At 41.7% G+C, this 17,544-nt stretch overlaps 1 protein-coding gene and 1 long non-coding RNA gene across 4 annotated transcripts in view; one reads left to right on the top strand and one right to left on the bottom strand.

The window, feature by feature from the left end:
- Positions 1–1,479: 1,479 nt before the first annotated feature.
- Positions 1,480–14,403, bottom strand: LOC118388900 (uncharacterized). The gene is made up of 3 exons (XR_004826639.2): positions 14,219–14,403; positions 14,055–14,149; positions 1,480–1,626 (listed from the first exon to the last, which is right to left on the bottom strand). It is a non-coding gene; the product is annotated as an uncharacterized LOC118388900 (long non-coding RNA).
- Positions 1,599–17,544, top strand: part of ripor3 (RIPOR family member 3) — a 64,421-nt gene continuing 48,475 nt past the window's right edge. For all 3 annotated transcript variants that reach the window (XM_035778472.2, XM_035778474.2, XM_035778473.2), the window contains exon 1: positions 1,599–1,859. The gene's annotated coding sequence lies outside the window, so the exon portion shown is untranslated. The remainder of the gene's footprint in view (positions 1,860–17,544) is intronic.

Genomic DNA, 17,544 nt, shown 5'->3' with positions numbered 1-17,544 from the left:
TAGGATTTTCCTCTCAAATTCATTAAGACGAAGCCAATGAGTTGACTGCCTGGTTTAGTCAGCTCCACTCCATAACCTAACCGCTTATGTTCATTCTCCATATGATATTATATGAATGCAGAAATGGACTGGCCAAAGGGCAGGGCAGTCAAATGTCAGATGGTCTGGTCTATCTTTCGTCCAGTTGGCCTGTCTGGGTTTTCTGGGTGGGCTGGTGTGTTAGTACGATTGACATGCAGTAATTTCTATCTTGCCTCATCCATGGAAACTAAGTGATGGGTAAGTGGGGTGAATAATCTGCACTTCAATGGAGAGATGAGTCTCATTTATTTTGCGAGTTACACATTCAACAACAGAGGGCGCTATTATGTCACATTAGCCATATGACCAGACAGGGCATATACAGTACAGATCACTGGCTACATGCAGAACAAGATATCAGTACAGCTGAATGCATGGTCTCTTGCTGTGATGGGAGCAGTGTTTGTGTTACTCCAAAACAGTACATCTAGAATGCTAAAATATGTGCAGCTGTAATCAGATAAAGGTGGATCATAAAAGTGTAAACGTTCCATTTTCTAAACTAAGTCTGTGAATATTTGGTGTATGTCACTGATATGTCAGCATGAACCATCAACAGAGTGATTAGACCAGTAGCATAGTCTGTAAACATACAGCAAGTAAAATATTAAGCGTAGCGTAAAGATTGATCAGATCCAGTAGTAGGATTCTGTTTGTTAAAGCTATTCTTTTTCGCAATGGAACCGGGTGAGAGTTACAGTATATACAAATTATGCTTTATGTGGCTCTTGGACACATGTTGAAGAGCCAATCACAGGTGCCGAAAGATTCTCTCCACACACAGAGGCTTCAGCTCCGTCTACTCCGTCACATGACATGGGGAGTGAAGTGGAGCCGCTAAATAAGTCTCTTGCGCTCCTTATCTCTTTTTGCACGTGTTCAAAGGGAAAGGGAGAAAGAGTTAGTATGTCGCCCTTCTCTCAAAATGTTATATTTGGGACCTCTAGAGACATTTTGTGACAGGTATTGTGGGTTCATTTAATTCAATCTCTCAGTGTTGCTGGTTTCCCCACATGACACCTCTTGGGTTATTCCTTTGTGTAGTAGAGTTGCAATAACTCTGTGTAATAGAGCTGTATGGACGGTGTGATTGCCAAGTTTTCTGTTTCAGTCAAGCTGCCAAACGTGAAACTGACCAAGGGGAGGGGGAGAGGGCTCTGAGGCATTTTAATTTACAGCTTTAAAGTAACTCTGGGCCAGCAAGACAAAAGAAGAGAAATGACACTGAAAACAATGGGCGGGGGGAAGAGAAGGAGAGAGAAATGACAAAGCATATGGGGATGGGGAAAAGAGTGCAGGGGAGGAGTGGAGTAGAGACCCTTAACTTGGACGTGAGAGGGGGAATGACACGGAGCAGGAGAGAGAGAGAGGATGCAGAGGAGAGAGTGGGAGCAGAGAGAGGGAGAGAGAGTTTGCCGAGTAGTATTTGATGTGTCGAGCCTCTCTTCCAAGCAGCTTCTCGGAATCCAGTGTCACTTCTACCTCCTGGAGCCTCTCAGCTTAGCCGTCTCTCTGCAATCAGGAGTCAGCAGGCAGCTGCCCAGCCTATACACACACACACACACACACACACACACACACACACACACACACACACACACACACACACACACACACACACACACACACACACACACACACACACACACACACACACACACACACACACACACACACACACACACACACCAATAGCTCTGGAGATGAGCAACACAGAGGCACTTCAAGAGGCTGTCGGATACACATTCACCCTAGGATAGGAGTGTGTTTTCTATCAGGTAAGGTCAAACATTTGCTTTCAGTGCTAATACTGTACTTCCATTATTTACTTTGCCTCTTGATCTGTCAAAGGTATCGCATGCTTTGGCTGTGTTCATTCAGTGTCCACCTTTTAGATTTCCAGGGGATGAAAATGAGACTTTTAGCCCAAAAACATGTTTGCATTTACCCAGAGAGCCTATGTAGATGATAAAGTTGTTTACAGTGCATGTCAGCCATAGTTTCTCATGAACCCCTTGGACTGTTGCTTGCCAGATCAAACATAAACAACAAGGCTGGAGCAGAGGTTTGACTTCTGCAGGGCGATATTTCAAAACAAGTAAGCCTCATGTCTTCTCACAAGTCTGCAGCCTCCGTGTTTATTTTTCAAACTCTGGCACGTGCTCACAGAAAATGGTGAGCCCCAATCTATCTGATGGGAAAACTTGGGGGGACTGAACGCTTTCAAGCTGTGCTTTCCACAGGTGGGGGAACCTCTAGCTTCGAGTTAAATACTGTATAACGTTGCATGGTTGTGTAGAAGTGGTGTTTTTGTTTACTGTACACTAGGGCTCTCTTTGGGCTACTTTATCTTGGTGTTTCTCCCAGAGATTGCAAAGCAGATGATGTCTATTCTGAAGTGATACCCGCTTTGGTGTGAGTAATGAGGGCTAACAGAGCTTTGACACACGCTAATCAAAAGCAGCCTCCAAGGAAGAGTCGGACAGGTCCCATGTAGGCTTATTAGCAGGGTGACAGGGAGGGTTGCTGCAATCCTTAATTTAAAGATAAATTGGGCAAAATTGTGAAAAATGGCTAAACTATGCCTCTTAAAAATGACTGAACATGCCAGGACATGCTTTCAATGGTGCTATCCCACTTAGTAGTGTACTGTCATCATAACCCTCCACCCTCGTCCACTCAATCCCACCCACCAATCCCCATCCCACCCTTCCTCCACCACCCCCCTGCAACTCGCATTGATGCCATTTTGTGAGAACCTGAAACTGAATTCCATATTAAACTACTCACTTGAGAAATATGAAACTCTGAAAGGGAGAGAAAATCCAAGCCAGGAATGAATGTTTCAGTTCCAGTTGTGAGAACTGTTTTTTTCCCCCATACCGTATGGCGGTGGAATTCAGTGGAAGAGGTAAATGTTTTTAAATCAAAGTGAAAAATAAAGACGTCAGTTGAGCAGCTCTCAGGATCCATTACCTTGCCTAGACATGCCATTAACATGGAATTCACTGTGCCAATAACCTTTTTCTCTTAGGTCTTAGGTCTATGTAGGTCTGTCTCTGTGATGATAGTTTATTCTTGTAAATCGGGACAATCCCATCTTTTTTCTTCATTTTAACAACATTTGTTGTATATTTGTATAGACCACAGTATCAGCTATCACACCATGTACAGTGGTTTTAGAAATAATTACCACCCCTTGAAATGTTACACACTTTGTTGTGTTACAAAGTGGGATTAAAATGGATTTAGTTGTCATTCGTTTGTCAATGATCTACACAAAATAAACTCTGTCAAAGTGGAGGAAAAATTCTAACATTTAAAAAATATAATGTAATTTATCTTTATTAGATATTCAACCACCTATGGCAGCAATTACAGCTGTGAGTCTTTCTGGGTAAGTCTAAGAGCTTTTCACACCTGGATTTTTTTACCCAATTTGTACAGACTTGGGAGAGGCAATGGTCTCGAGCCATGCGTCCTCCGAATCACAACCCAGCCAAGCTGCTTCTTGACACAATGCCCACTTAACCCGGAAGCCAGCTGCCCCAATGTGTTGGAGGAAACACTGGGCGGCAGCGTAGCCTAGTGGTTAGAGCATTGGACTAGTAACCGGAAGGTTGCGAGTTCAAACCCCCGAGCTGACAAGGTGCAAATCTGTCATTCTGCCCCTGGCAGTTAACCCACTGTTCCCAGGCCGTCATTAAAAATAAGAATCTGTTCTTAACTGACTTGCCTGGTTAAATAAAGGTGAAATAAATAATAAAATAAACACATGCCAGGTGTACACTGTGCCCAGCCCGTCAAATGAGTTGTCAGTGCATGATGGGAAAAGAACATCCCTGCTGGCCAAGCCCTCCCCTAACCTGGACAAAGCTAGGCCAATTGTGTGCTGGGTCTCCCGGTCATGGTCGGCTGCGACAGATCCTCAACTTGAACCAGGATCTCTAGTGGCACAGCTAGCACTGTGATGCAGTGCCTCAGACCACTACGCCACTCGAGAGGCCCATATGGGATTATTTAAAACATTCTTAAAGCTCTGTCCAGTTGGTCGTAGATCTTTTCTAGACAGCCATTTTCAGGTCTTGCCATAGATTTTCAAGCCAAAACTGTAACTAGGCCAGTCAAGCAAAATCCTAGAGGAAAACTTGGTTCAGGTTGCTTTCCAACAGACTGGGAGACAAACTCACTTTTCAGCATGACAACAACCTAATACAGTGCATATTTGGCCTTGTGTTGTTGGTTATTGTCCTGCTGAAAGGTGAGTTTGTCTCCCAGTCTGTTGGAAAGCAGCCTGAACTATGTGTTCCTCTAGGATTTTGCATGTGCTTAGCTCTATTCCGTTTCTTTTTATCCTAAACAACTCCCTAGTCCTTGCCGATGACAAGCATGCCCATAAAATGATGCAGCCATTGAAAATATGGCGGCATCATACTTGAAAATATGAAGAGTGGATTTGCCCCAGACATTGTATTCAGGACATAAAGTTAATTTCTTTGCAACATTTTTGCAGTTTCATTTTTGTTCCTTATTGCAAACAGGATGCATGTTTTTTGTGTGTTTAAAAAAAATCTGTACAGGGTTCTTTTTTTTTCACTCTGTCAATAAAGCCCCACCGTGGAGGTGTCATAATACCGATAAAACCTAGTGGACAGACAGAGAAATGGATCTTATTGTTTTTCCACCATTCATTTTTCCCATAGGGGATTTTTAGAAACACTTCAAATAAGGGCTGTGTTTTCGTATAGGCTTAGCCTACGTGATGCTTTGATAACCATGTGAATCTCTCTCGGACAAGATGAATTTGATCAATATATTGCGCAGTCCACTGCTGGTTGATGCATGCGACGTCTGAGCAGGGGAACGTAACCAATATATGCGGTGCTGCTCGTGGCAACGTCCTCTCAATGGGAGCGTAAGATTCAGAAGCTTGAAAACCACATTAGAAAAAATAGCTTAAAACCCCCCATTCGATTTTTACCCAAAATGTAGACAATTTATTTTTTAACTGAACATAATTCATGATGGTTTTATTTGATTTGTAATTCCTTTTGGAGTCAAATATAATAATTTCAGTATTGTTTTAGTTTTTCAAACGGGTTTATTAGTTATTCTATTTCAGTTTACGAAATTTTAGTTTACTATAATAACCTTGGTTTGTTGATAGTATGACCATCTGTAGAGCATCTACAGATGGACTATACTGACTGTCCAAATAAGATGGATTTATGTAAACTCAGTCATGCACATAATAAACTCCATGGCAGCTAGCCATATTCCAAGATCTTCATTTCAATCCCCCCAAAATCGAATATCTTAAATAAACAAATTAGCCTTCCGGAAAGGAAACGACAACAAATGACTGTCCAAATACTGTAGAAAGTAAATGGGAAAAATGGTAAATGATCATATAAGAACTGTATCGTTTCACTGAGAAAAATAAAGCTTTCAAATGAATTACATATTAGATAATAGGCCATATAAGAACGGCATGTGAAGATTGATTAGTACAGTTAGTATAGAATGTTTGGCTAACAGAAAACAAATGGAATGTGTTAGCTAGCGTTAGCAAAAGTTTGCAAACTATTTATTTTTAAGACTGACACATGGCCTCTGTGTGCCCCGTGTTCCCTCCTCAACCCCCAGGGATGAAGCCTCCTAGCTTGTAGTGCACTACATAGGGAATAGGGTTCATTTGGGACACACACACACATCCCCCCCTGGCTTCGAAATAATACCCAGAATGGTGCCTAACACCCAAAAAACATTGATTACTCTGAGAGGAAAAAAATGTGTACGGAAATGTGTTATGGAAACATCCTCAGAAGGCTCTCTTGTAACAGTAGGCCTACTGAGTTGCAATGATTAACTAGACATTATGATAGAGTTAGCCTGTCCATACCCAATAAAGATATGGATTAAGATTGACCAAAACAGGTCGGCAGTAGCTGGTCATCTATGACAATTAATAGGATTGTGTCACTTTCTGTTGCTTTGGAGAAAAATGGTGTCACTTTCTGTGGCTTTGGAGAACAATGGCATCTACTTCCAGGAAGGTATTTGTGGAACTATGCGATGGCACACCTAGGAACATTCTCTGCACCCCCATCCTCTGGAGTCACATATCCGGTTTTACTTTTCCAGATGACCATTTACATTAGTAATGTATGGAGGCATTGGCATATGCCACTAAAAAGGTACAGTGCTGATAGGAAACAAGACTTTATCATGAAGTTATTGAGCTCGGAGTTCTGCTGAACGTTAGTTGTTGTGGGGGCAAACGTTTTGCAGTGACTTCAATGGCTATTACTTCCCACTGGTGTACCAGAGCATTTAATACTGATTCTTCCCCTGTGAATTCTTATTTTTCTTCCCGCAATGGGATTTTGCCTCTGCCTGGAACATAAGTCGTTTCGAAAATAAGAATGAGGAGAGAAGTAATAGAGGAAGGATGGGAATGGGATGCAGGCCTGTGAGTGTTTTGCATTTCAAACGAGAGCCAACATCCCATTGCCCCCAACTGAGGTGTGTGTGTATGTATGTGTATATATATATATATATATATATATATATATATAGAGAGAGAGAGAGAGAGAGAGAGAGATTTTAAAAAAGAACACTTACTGGACAGTTTGTACTGTCCTCTGTGCCCTTTATTGTATCCATTACAGGCTAAAGTAAATAAGGTCCAGTGTGAGTCGTGAATGTCCCTTCAGGGCCACTGTACAGGAGCCATGATCCCAGGAGTCTAGTCATGTGGAGATATGGGGGAAGCTTGTTATGCTATTCCCTATGAACATGTAATGCACTACTTTTGACCAGGGTCCATAGGGAATAGGGTGCCATTTGGGATGCAGCACTAATACAGCCCATCTGGCATTCCACACAAACAGGATGCAGGGCACCAGTAGCTCTGGGATCCATTAAAACAAAACAGAACAAAAATATAAACTTGAAAGAAGCCTTGATTGAACTCCTCGTGGATATGTCTCTGTCTGCCCTGTCATCTCTCAGGCTTTCAAAGTGGCTCTCTACAAATACCAAAGGGGAGAGAGTTTGGGCTCGGGTTTAAACCAAAAAACCCAGCCTTTATTTTTGTTGACACTGTGGAAATCGTGTGCATGTGACCTTCTTTGCTTCTAAAGGGAATTGTTAAAAACATTTGTTTGTTTCCCTGAAACATTGACTGTTTAACCAGTCTCCTCATCACCAGTTTTAAAGGCCCAGTGCAGTCAAAAACATTTTCCTTATTTCATATATATTTCCGCAATATGAGTTTGTAATAATACTGTGAAATTGTGAACATGATGATTAATGCCCTTCTGGTGTAAGAGCTATTGGTAAGAGCTGCCTGAAATTTCAGGCTGTTTTGGTGGGATGGTGTGTTGGCCTTCCAAGGTGACATCACCATGCAGTAAAGTAGTTAATAGACCAAAAATAAAGACTGTTCCAAACCTCTCTGGCAATAACAGATACTTTACAGCTAATTTCTTGCAATTCTACACATTTTGTAATCACTTACAGTATGCCATGTTAATATGATATCTGAGTGGGAATGATTAACAAAATCAAAGGGGGCACCCTGGAGGTCAGGGCCCCTGGGCACGTGCCCTTTGTGCCAGGTCGGTATTCAGACATGATTACTACTACTACTAAGTATAGATAGCTGGCTAGACTAACCTCCACTCTCAAAATTGTTAGCTGACATGGCTAATTGAGTGGCTGTCTGTGACTGACATAATGAGAAAAACTGCTAATGCACTACCAAATTTCGAAATTGTACCTGGTATTTTCTACTATTCTTATACTCTCAATAGTAAGTTGAGATCACCCTCCACCCCCAAATAAAAAATAAATAAATCATATTTTTTGATTTGGGGGTGGGGGGATGACTCGGATTGGGGGCCCCCTAGCGGCCACTTACGTTGCTTAGGCTTGGAACTGGCCCTGCTCATCACATTTTATTAGCATGTTTTTGGGGGGAAAACAACAGTTGTTTTTGAACAATATGGTGATCAGAATGATGCAGAATGTTGCATGGGAAAGACATTATATTCACATAAAGTCAAAATGCACATAAAACTTTTTTCATATAAAATATTGAAAACTATCATCTGTTTCGATGCAATTTTATCTGCTGGCTAGCGATTAGCCAGACACATAGTCCTCCCTTTTCCCTCCCTATGCCAAGCACTGCATTCAAGTAACGCATATGTCACGTTTTATCAAGGTGGGTGGAATCAGGCGCAGAGAGCAGGTTTCAGATATTTGACAGGTTATTCTCCGGCGCACAAAAAACACGGTCAACCCAACACACAGGGTGAATAATCCAACACAGGATCAAAAATAGACCGGAGAATAAAACACAAGCACTACACCAAATGACATGAATACAAAAACAATCCCGCACAAAACAAGGGCGGGACAACCTACATACATATAAGGACGTTTAATTAAAACTAAAATACACACAGGTGAAACTAATAAGACAAAACCAATAGACAAACGAAAAAGGGATCGGTAGTGGCTAGTTAGGACGGTGACGACGACCGCCGAGCACCGCCCGAACAGGCAGGAGAGCCAACTTCGGCGGAAGTCGTGACAGCATAACAGAATCTGACATTTTTTCCAGGTTTGCCTTCAATTCACAGAGTCAGCACACGCATGTGCACACAAGCACACACACACACACACACACACACACACACACACACACACACACACACACACACACACACACACACACACACACCTTAAATAATTGTCATTGTCTGTCTAGGCCGACGACACACATTTAGATTAAGGTAAATGTATTGGTCAACTGCACTTAAGGTCCAACCAAAAGTTGAATTCTGCTTTGAACCCACCCCATCGAAGTACACATACAGTATACATACACATATACAGGTCTTGGAGAGGTGCGGGACATCCTTTGATGCTGCCACGGTATAGACCTACATGAATACCCCAAGAACCGTCTTTTATGTAAGTCAGGAAGTGGAGTCTTTCCTATTTTATTCTCAAGGATAAGATTTTCGTAACAGCTTTGAATCAAGATGGCGCCGAAGAACTTGGCTGGCATTTTACATTCTCCCAGCCAATTGTGGTATTTTGTTATTTTTGTTTTGTTTTGTGTAACTTGTTTTTGAACTTATTGTGTACATAATGTTGCTGCTACCGTATCTTATGACCGAAAATAACTTCTGGACATCAGAACTGCGATTACTACCAAGACAGTCGTGAAGAGGGCACGACAAAACCTTTTCCCCCTCAGGAGACTGAAAAGAATATGGTATGGGTCCCCAAGATCCTCAAAAGTTCTACAGCTGCACCATCGAGAGCATCCTGACCGGTTGCATCACCGCCTGGCAAGGCAACTGCTCGGCATCTGACCATAAGGAGCTACAGAGGGTAGTCCCCCCCCCCCATTTTGTACACTGCTGCTAATTACCTCAACTAACCTGTACCCCCGCACACTGACTCGGTGTCACGCCTTGGTCTTAGTATTTTGTGTTTTCTTTAATTATTTGTTCAGGCCAGGGTGTGACATGGGTTTATTGTATTGTCGTATTGGGGTTTTTGTAGGCATTGGGATTGTGGTTGATAGGGGTGTGTCTAGTATAGGCTTGGCTGCCTGAGGCGGTTCTCAATCAGAGTCAGGTGATTCTTGTTGTCTCTGATGGGGAACCGTATTTAGGTAGTCTGGGTTTCACTTTGTATTTCGTGGGTGATTGTTCCTGTGAATTGTTCCTGTGATTGTTCCTGTCTGTGTAGTTTCACCAGATAGGCTGTAATTAGGTTTCACGTTCCGTTTTTGTTGTTTTTTATTTTTGTTGTTTTGTATTTGTATCAGTTATTTCATGTACCGCGATTCATTCATTAAAGACATGAGTAACCACCACGCTGCATTTCGGTCCGACTCTCTTTCGACAAACGAAGAACGCCGTTACACTCGGTACAAGTGCCCCCTCTATATAGCTTCATTATTGTTATTCTTATTGTGTTACTTTTTATTATTACTTTTTATTTTAGTCTACTTGGTAAATATTTTCTTAACTCTTCTTGAACTGCGCTGTTGGTTAAGGGCTTGTAAGAAGCATTTCACGGTAAAGTCTACACTTGTTGTATTCGGCGCACAAATAAAGTTTGATTTGATTTCAATGTCTGAAGTTACACCCTATTCCCTATACACAATGTACTCTATTGGCCCTGGTCAAAAGTAGTGCACTCTATAGGGAATAGAGTGCCATTTGGGACATTACCTGGAAGATAGATATGAATGGCCTTCCTATTGTCAAGAGAAAGGTTATAACTGATGAGCACAATACTAATATGGGGAAAGGGCAACAATCGTTCAGATATAATGTCTCACATTTGGCACTACAAAACAGGGTTTGACTTGAACTTTAGAGGCAGAAATGTCATTTGATTTACATTTGATTCACTTTCAGCAAATAAATAATGCTGTTAATTATGCCATGATGAAGATATGAGAACAATAAGGGAATGATTAAGATGCCATGATAGATCATGCAGGGGCCAAGCTCATCACCGAAAGAGAACAGAGAGCAAGCATGGAGAGAGGTATGCAGCATCTGGAGAAAACATTTTGACTAACCATTATATACCCGAATATCTCAACAACAACAAAAATGTAAACGTTCCCTGTATGTGAACGATGTGTTTAAAACAAGTTTGTGCTGGCTTGTATGGCGCTAAAGCGTCTCATCGTTTCGGGTTACAGAATTAGTATCAAGGTTTAATGGGTATTCACGTTATGGGCCTTTTCTTTACAAGAGGGTCTCTCTGGTGAGGGTTCCAGTGGTTAGCCTGTGGTCCAGGTTGTGTGTGTGTGTGTGCTTATTTATGTGTTTGTTATTTCTTTGAATGTCTGAGTGTGGGGGTATACAAACACTATATAAACAAGAGTATGTGGACATCCCTTCAAATTAGTGCATTTGGCTATTTCAGGCATACCCGATTCTGACAGGTGTATTCAATCGAGCAAACAGCCATGCAATCTCCATAGACAAACATTGGCAGTAGAATGGCCTTTACTGAAGAGCTCAGTGACTTTCAATGTGGCACAATCATAGGATGCCACCTTTACAACAAGTCAGTTCATCAAATTTCTGCCCTGCTAGAGCTGACCTGTTCAACTGTAAGTGCTGTTATTGTGAAGTGGAAACATCTAGGAAGAACAGCAGCTCAGCAAGCTCACAGAATGGGACCGCCGAGTGCTGAAGCGTCTGTCCTCGGTTGCAACACTACAGAGTTCCAAACTGCCTCTGGAAGCAATGTCAGCCTAAGATCACCATGCGCAATGCCAAGCGTTGGCTGGAGTGGTGTAAAGCTTGCCGCCATTTAACTCTGGAGCAGCGGAAAGGTGTTCACTGGAGGGATGAATCACGCTTCACCATCTGACAGTCTGACGGATAAATCTGGTTTTGGCGGATGCCAAGAGAACGCTACCTGCCTGAATGCATAGTGCCAACTATAATGTTTGGTGGAGGAGGAATAATGGCCTGTACTGTTTTTCATGGTTGGGACTGGGCCCCTTAGTTCCAGTGAAGGGAAATCTTAACTTTACAGCATACAATGACATTCTAGATGATTCTATGCTTCCAAAAAAATGTGTCAATAGTTTGGGGAAGGCCCTTTCCTGTTTCAGCATGACAATACCCCGTGCACAAAGTGAGGTTCATACAGAAGAACGCTACCTGCGAGATTGGTGTGGAAGAACTTGACTGACCTGCACAGAGCCCTGACCTCTACCCCATCAAACACATTTGGGATGAATTGGAATGCCGACTGCGAGCCAGGCCTAATTGCCCAACATCAGTGCCCGACCTCACTAATGCTCGTGTGGCTGAATGGAAGCAAGTCCCAATAGCAAAGTTCCAACATCTAGTGGAAAGCCTTCCCTGGAGAGTGGAGGCTGTTATAACAGCAAAGATGCCCATGATTTTGTAATGAGATGTTCAACAAGCAGGAGTCCACATACTTTTGGTCATGTATTGTATGTGAGTATTGTGTAGGTATATTGGGGGAAGTGTATAGCCTAGGTCTGTCTGTGTGTGTTTGTGTCAGGGTCCCCTCCTCTGGGCCCTATTGTGGACCTTTCTGCCCATTGGGGAGGCTGTTTCTTAACAATTACTGCTGACCTGTGAGTGATTTACACAGTCTCTGGGTGGGGCTGGCTCTGGACGTTTGAGTAGCCCCCTTATGAGAGCCCAGCATACGTCATACCTCTCACATGTAAACATAGGCCCCCTTCTCCAATGTACACAAGCACATGTGAAGCTGGAAACACAAGGAACTGATTTGGGGCGTGTCTCTTTTTCCCTCTCTCTTGGGTGGGATGCGAGGAGTATTCATACAGTATGTTTGCATGTACAGCACCAGTCAAAAGTTTGGACACACCTACTCATTCAGGGGTTTTTCTTTATTTTTCCTATTTTCTATATTGTAGAATAATAATGAAGACATCAAAACTATGAAATAACACATGGAATCATGTAGTAACCAGAAAAGTGTTAAACAAATCAAAATGCATTTTATATTTGAGATTCTTCAAAGTAGCCACCCTTTGCCTTGATGACAGCTTTGCACACTATTGGCATTCTCTCAACCAGCTTCATGAGGAATGCTTTTCCAACAGTCTTGAAGGAGTTCCCACATATGCTGAGCACTTGTTGGCTGCTTTTCCTTCACGCTGCGGTCCAACTCATCCCAAACCATCTCAATTGGGTTGAGGTCGGGTGATTGTGGAGGCCAGGTCATTTGATGCAGCACTACATTACTCTCCTTATTGGTTAAATAACCCTTACACAGCCTAGAGGTGTGTTTTGGGTCATTGTCCTGTTGAAAAACAAATGATAGTCCCATTAAGCGCAAACCAGATGGGATGACAAATCACTGCAGAAGGGTGTGGTAGCCTTGCTGGTTAAGTGTGCCTTGAATTCGAAATAAATCACAACAGTGTCACCAGCAAAGCACCCCCACACCATCACACCTCCTCCTCCATGCTTCACGGTGGGAACCACACATGCGTAGATCATTCATTCACCTACTCTGCGTCTCACAAAGACACGGCGGTTGGAACCAAAAATCTCAAATTTGGACTCAAGACCAAAGATCAAGATCAAGACCAAAGGACAGATTTCCACCAGTCTAATGTCCATTGCTTGTGTTTTTTGGCCCAAGCAAGTCTCTTCTTATTATTGGTGTCCTTTAGTAGTGGTTTCTTTGCAGCAATGAAGGCCTGATTCACACAGTCTCCATTGAACAGTTGATGTTGAGATGTGTCTGTTACTTGAACTCTGTGAAGCATTTATTTTGGCTACAATCTGAGGTGCAGTTAACTCTAATGAATTTATCCTCTGCAGCAGAGTTTACTCTGGGTCTTCCTTTCCTGTGGCAGATCTCATGAGAGCCAGTTTTATCATAGCTCTTGATGGTTTTTGCGACTGCACTTGAAGGAACTTTCAAAGTTCTTGAAATTTGATGGACTGTCTTTTCTCTTTGCTTACTTGAGCTGTTGAAAAAATTCCACAAATTAACTTTTCATTAACAAGGTGCACATGATAATTGAAATCCATTCCAGGTGACTACCTCATGAAGCTGGTTGAGAGAATTCCAAGAATGTGCAAAGCTGTCATTAAGGCAGAGGGTGGCTACTTTGAAAAATCTTAAATATAAAATATATTTAGATTTGTTTAACACTTTTTTGGTTACTACATGATTCCATATGTGTTATTTCATAGTTTTGATGTCTTCACTAATTATTCTACAATATAGAAAGTAGGAAAAATAAAGAAAAACCCTTGAATGAGTAGGTGTGTCCAAACTTATGACTTATGGTTCTGTACATTTGGATGAAGCGAAGTTGAGGTAGAGTTCTGATTGTTTTTGATATTGTTTCTCTTTTAGCCTTACTCTCTAAGTCTAAGTGAATGCACATGCATACTTACCCATACACCGATAGAATTGAACGATGCGCTCCGTTGCTTTCCTCTCCCTTGTGGTTGGAGGATGAATTACGTACACAATTGCAGGATGTTATCTCCTAGGAAACAACAATTCACGTCTCTTTACTCAACCACAGCATATGGAGAAACGCTTATAGTCTCCTTACCTCTTGTCCAGTCAGTAAAACTCAAAACAAAAAGGTGGAACATTTTGTGCGCTCCCCCCCTCCACCCTGCTCAATAAATGCTGCTTTCTGGGGATTCTGGTTTTCCCTCTGTAGCCCCTACCCCTTCACCTCCCCATTCCTCCATCTCTGTGAAACAGCTTTTCAGTGTCAGTGAAAACATGTATCTCGCTCTCTCTTACACTCTCTCTCTCTTACACTCTCTCACTCACTCACTCACTCACTCACTCACTCACTCACTCACTCACTCACTCACTCACTCACTCACTCACTCACTCATTCACTCACTTACTCAGTCACTTATTCACTCACTCACTCACTCACTCACTCACTCACTCACTCACTCACTCACTCACTCACTCACTCACTCACTCACTCACTCACTCGCCAACTCACTCACTCACTGCTTAAATATACGTTGCACAATGGACTTAATTGGGCTCAACAACTTTCATACGCTCTATTTCCATATAGGTCCAAATGTTCCAGAGTGTTTATACTTTACAAATGCCTCCTTAGGAGAGGCTCGTTGTTCGTTTTTTTTTTTGCGAGGAGAGCAAAGAAACAGACATACTATTATGATTATCAGATTATGCATTGCGAGGCCCCGTCATCTGTGGCTCAGAGCCAAAGGAAGCTGACTGGCTCTTGGGGAACGGTCATGCTGGAGTTAAAGTGCATTGATGAGTAACAGTCCCCTGAGTAAACAGCTATGCTCAACATGCAGAGAAGAGAGGAGAAACATCACTTCCCAAAACAGTGACTTAGTAACAATGAGAAACACTCACTGCAATAAACTAGTGAAGGGTCGTTTGCGAATGAACTGCTCTTTTTGAATGACTCTTTTTGGTTAACGTCAGGAACCGGATCGCATCTTTAAAATAGCCATTCATTAGGTAGTGAGGAGAGATCCTCATTCTAGTCCACACACCACACAACGTAGAGCTGTTTGGCAGAAAAATGAACGTCTCTTTTAGGTGAACAGAGCCAAAAGATCCGGCTAACTGAAAAGAATGCTCATCATTACAATAGACAACATCCTCAATCAGTCAAAGAAAACTAAAAAGGTTTACACAACGCCAATTCTTTCTATAGTGATGTCAACTTTTTAAGAATGTTTTTTATATATACAGTCATGGTCAAAAGTTTTGAGAATGACACAAATATGCATTTTCACAGTCAGCTGCCTCTGTTTGTATAATGGCAATTTGTATATACTCCAGAATGTTATGAAGAGTGATCAGATGAATTGCAATGAATTGCAAAGTCCCTCTTTTCCATGCAAATGAACTGAATCCCCCAAAAAACATTTCCACTGCATTTCAGCCCTGCCACAAAAGGACCAAAAGGACCAACTTTACCCAGTACCAGGACATTTCCGCCAAAAACCTGGTTGTCTCGGCCAGGAGACTGAAACTTGCCAGCAAGTGGATTTCTAGCAAGACAATAACCCCAAGCACACATTAAAATCCACAAAGATTTTTGACATATACTAGATTCTTGACATAGCTCATTCTAATATATTTACTACTGTACATATAATTCTTAGTATATCTTGTGTACATTTGTCTGGTGTATATACGTATAGATTACATTTTGATTACTGTTACAGTGCTATTTGGGTTGTTAATTGGATTCGTCCAAACATTCTTGATTTCTAGTAAAAATATATATATATATAATAACATTTGAATTATTTGCGTTCTTGTTTGACATTTTACTGCATTGTTAAGAGCTAGTAATGTAAGCATTTCACTGCACCTACTACAGCATAACATCTGCTAAACTGTGTACACAACCAAAAAACCTGGTTTGAAAGAAATAGTTTATTGGCCACAAAACCAACATTTTGCAATGGCCATCCGGAATTGAAGCCCATTGAAAACCTATGGTTTGAAGTGAAGATGGCAGGCCATAAGTGCAGAGCGAAGGATATCAAGGATCACAAAAGATTCTGTATGGAGGAATGGTCTTATATCCTTCCCAATGTGTTCTCCAATCTTTGGAAACATTTTAGAAAAAGACTCAGTGCCTTTATGCTCACAAGGTGAGGTATTGAAAGGAATTGAAGAACAGGGGTGCCAATAATAAAATAAAAAATCTAATGACTTGTTAAACAAAATCTCTTTCGCTGAGTAATTGTATTAGTATACAATAATATATATAAGGTTGTACAATATAGCTCAGTATTTGTAGCATTTATTTTATGCCGTCTTTTTTTGCTCATCTTTATCAAGGGTGCCAATCATTTTGAACATGACTTTAGAATGTGGACTAAATTGCTAGACTATGTCACCTTTTTGTGTCGTGAGGGAAGATAATTCAGGCGACAAAATAAAAACGCAGGTTTGTAAAAGTCAACACCGACTAAGTGGACTCATGAAATACAGGTTTCAACACTTCCTTGACATAATGTTTCGACTTTGTGTCAAATATGAGAATAATTCTAGTGAATCTGGGCCACTGCATGGAAAATAGCAAAGAAACAAGCAAACAAAAACTGTGAGTTGTGAGTCTCCAGATTGTCTCTTGACTTTCCACAAGGACATTTTTCTTACTGGATCCTTTCTTTGTGCTAATATTTCAGTTGGCCCGGGCTTGGTAACTGCAGCGTTGTCATGTGGAGAGACACGGCTATCCGAGTCAAAGTGAACACCGGTGTCAAGATTAAAAGACTTTCAGTAACTTCATCGGCCATGAAGTTGCTGAATATTAATCCTTTTTCACTTCCTACAAATATACCAGCTCTAATATTATTATGGAAATGGTACACGCTGCCCCGAACACCATCTGAGCCATACACTCTCAGAGAGCAGAGGAGATGTGTTTATTAAAGCCGTGTGTTGGAACATGTGCGATGATGGCGCTCATAAAGTCAACTCCTTCCCACTCAAATCATCCCTGTTTATTTTTCCACTGTTGGGGACAAATCTCTCACAGGGAGAATGTAACCGTTTTCAGATGAGCCAAAAATGTTGTTTTTTTCAAAGTTAATCTCGCTGAGTCCCTCCCCTGTTGTGTACATTTTTTCTCTGGTGGTTGTGTAGATCTGACACTGAAAGCTGAAGGATCTAAATGTACACAGACGCTGAAGTTACCTCAGGAGATCCAAAGGTCTTTCTCGGAGAGTGTGTGAACGTAACATTTGCCTCTTGTCAGTCTCTGTCTTGATCTCTATCCTAGCCTACAATTTTATTTCACCTCTTGGCATGGTTGTTCCGCATATTAGATCAAACGTTTTATTATTATTGGTAGTTACAGTCTTGTCCCATCGCTGCAACTCCCGTATGGACACAGGAGAGGCGAAG

The sequence above is a fragment of the Oncorhynchus keta genome, chromosome 10, assembly GCF_023373465.1.
Source record: "Oncorhynchus keta strain PuntledgeMale-10-30-2019 chromosome 10, Oket_V2, whole genome shotgun sequence".
In the NCBI taxonomy this organism is placed as follows: domain Eukaryota; kingdom Metazoa; phylum Chordata; class Actinopteri; order Salmoniformes; family Salmonidae; genus Oncorhynchus; species Oncorhynchus keta.
This window is presented reverse-complemented; position numbering and strand designations above follow the sequence as displayed.